The sequence below is a fragment of the Phaethon lepturus genome, unplaced genomic scaffold (assembly GCF_000687285.1).
Source record: "Phaethon lepturus isolate BGI_N335 unplaced genomic scaffold, ASM68728v1 scaffold47950, whole genome shotgun sequence".
Lineage (NCBI taxonomy): Eukaryota > Metazoa > Chordata > Aves > Phaethontiformes > Phaethontidae > Phaethon > Phaethon lepturus.
The window spans coordinates 279-3363 of record NW_010515085.1 but is presented as its reverse complement, the minus strand read 5'-3'; positions in this window follow the sequence as shown (position 1 = coordinate 3363).

Below are 3085 nucleotides of genomic sequence, written 5' to 3'. Positions count from 1 at the left end.
TATTTCTTTGTTGTTTTTCCCCCCCCCCCCCCCCCCCCGTTAGTAGAACTGTCACTGAGGCTAGTAACAGCTCTGCTCGTGGAAAAAGTCTTACACTGGTGTACTTATCGAGTCTGTTACTGCCATAAGCTGAACTGAAAAGGTTTTCATGTATTAGTCTCATGGACGCCCAAGGACCCAGCCATACTGAGGCCTGTCCCTAGTTTTCGTGGAGTCCACCATAATGAATAAGGTATTTTGTTACTGTCGGCTTTCCAGGAGTGGCACGTGCCATACCTCTGCCAGAGCTGTTACCGGAGTTCAGCGCCTGGAAATGCTTTTCTAGCCCCAGGAGTCTGTTGGTGTCACAAAGAGAAAGGCGAATTCTTTTCCAGATGATTTGAATGCAAGTTTCTGGGGAAAATTCACTGATGAGCCACATGCCAAAGTGATTTTGCTCTCTAACTTGTGGCTGCAGTGTGCGATGACGGTCATCACTACAGAGGCAGAAATACTGTCCTTCAGGCAACGGGTCTGGGCTCGCGTTGCGGTACAAGCGATTAGCGCCCAGCGCTCGCAGTCGTGGGCACGGAGGGGTCTTGAAACCCTGTGAAGCGAGGCCACAGGCTGCTCGTGCGCGCTCTGTGGTGCGGTGCGCGCCGTAGCCCTTTCCCCCACGCAGAAGTGAGTGGTTCAGTTTAAGGACTCGGATAACGTCAAATGAAGGCGTACGGTTTGAAACGTAACTACTGATTGTGGGCACCTCCAGTTTTTATAACCCCTCTTTAGATACCCTAGAGTAAACCTGACTTTCAGAAAGGGCTGAGAAACCTACCTTCAGAAAAAATCAGACTCTTGGCTGATGAAGTTTCTCATCGTTGTCATCATTCCTTTATCATTATGTGCATGGCATTGAATATACGACCCCCCTATTATTCTGATCTCTTCTGAGAATTAAGTTAGTAACTTTTGGGGGTATGTGTCAGCATTCTGTGATTAAAAAAGCTGCTGGTCTGATTACAGCCCATGTGCTAAAGCTTTTTTTTTTTTTTTTCTCCCCCAAATTAATACTACTGTGTGATTAGTTTGCAGCTAAAGAAACTGCATTGTAATCTATATTTCTACTGGACTTGAGTGTCTTACTGGGAGCTCAACTGAAAAAGCGTATTTCTGAATACAGCGTGCTTTTTTTATCATATGAATGTAACCATAGAGTTTACTAGGAATAAAATGTAATAGAAATAGTATACAGTTATTTGATTAGAAGACTTTTGTAACAAACCTATGCATTTACTAAAGGAATTTCTAAAAGTGAAAGTTTTAAATTGTATTATTATTTATATACAGTAAAAATATATATATGTATAAATTTGCTCCACTCACTATTTTGTGAAATTATTTAGAATGTAAGTGGTCATCATTTCTGAGGAAAAAAATTAAAAGCCATTTTCTTAATGATATAGTTATGAGAACTGTGAAAATACAAAGCAATACCATGTAGCTTTTGTAATCAATAAATTGAATAAATGAATCATAATGATTTAATATTAAAATTGGCTTTTTAAAAATAAATTGCTACTGATGAATTAAGTACAAATTAATGCAAGTATTTACTTGGGAAAGAATCACTTAAAATATTTTAAGACTAACTTATTATAATGGTTCCTAACTAATCCTGTGGGCCAGAGTCTGCAGACTCACACCACAGAGGAGGTACTCGTAGCGATGTTTCTGGATTTGGACATTTACTTTGTTGCTTGATTTAGTCCAAAATGTAAAATTCCATTCTCCACTTTAGAGAGTGGAACATGTGGCTATCTATAACATGGTAAATATGTCATATATGCTTTGCTCCCAAGCCCACGGAGGTCGGTGACGAAATGCCCGCGCGTGCCACGAGGCACAGGGACAAGGGCTGGCGGTGGTTCTGCACGCGCAGCACGGCAGAGGAGGAGGTGGTAGGGCCGCACGCCCGGAGGAAGCCCATGGTGGTGCCGCCGGCAAAGGGCTCAGCGGGCCCTGGTCTGCCCTGGGAGAGGCTTTGGAAAGGCAGAGAGGCCCTTTGACATCAACAGAGAGAACTCCCTCGGCGTGCCGGACAAGCGGAGTGTAGAAACCCAGAGGCAGCAGAAAACTCCCGCTATCGTATCCACGCAGTCATGTTTGGTTTAGTGCTGGTTAGATTCATTGTGCCTGCCGATGACATACGAATGGGTGGCTTTCATTTACATGTTTTAGACCAAAGTTTTAATGTCAAGCCTTCAAATCTTGTGTTAAAAAAAAAAAAAAAAAAAGAGGAAAAAAAAAAGTGACCCCAAAACCAAAACAAAAAAACGGAGAAAGATGGGATCATTTCTTATGCTGAGGGTTGGGGTTTTTTCCAAGTATTATTCAGCAGCTGATTCTTGGGCGTTACAAGGATGCTGAATAAATAGTCTTTTAAACGTTAGTATTTAAAAGTATGAAATATTTTTTACTGTTGCATGTTCTGCCGTAGAACAGGATTTTGGCGGACGCAATGTCAAGCGGATGCTGGGACAGTCAGTAAGTATTCTTCTAACAATGGGTTGTTGGAGAAGTGATTATGAAGAATAGACTGACTGGTTTCGGTGACGTAGAACGTTTCCCTTCGACCAGTCGCCCAGCCGGGACAGCCGTGTCCTCTCTGGCAGAGCGCCGTACTGGCTGTTGTATTCCTGGCTTACATTGTGGAGTTCATTCACACTGCGTAGACTACAAACCAGCGAAGGCTAGACGGGAAGAACAATACTCAGTTTCAGGTTAACCGATGCAAAATGGATTGTAGGAAAGATGTCAGATGTATGAGAGCTGCGCAAGGCAGCACGCGCAATGCCCCTGTCGCTGTTGGCAGCTCGTGAAGGTAGACCGTGTGGCCCGGGAGAGAGCACAAGACAGCTGTGGTGTTGCAAATAATTAAATAAAAACCGTGCAAGACTGTTCCGTTTTTAAGAGTAGAGTTTTTAATAGCTTTAATTTGCGGTACAGCGAACTTCTGAGCAGGGCCTGTGCTGCGGGCGGTTACAGCGACCACGCGCCCCGTCACCGCGGGGGGAGCTGGGCTCCTGTGCACCAGGTGGGACGGAAG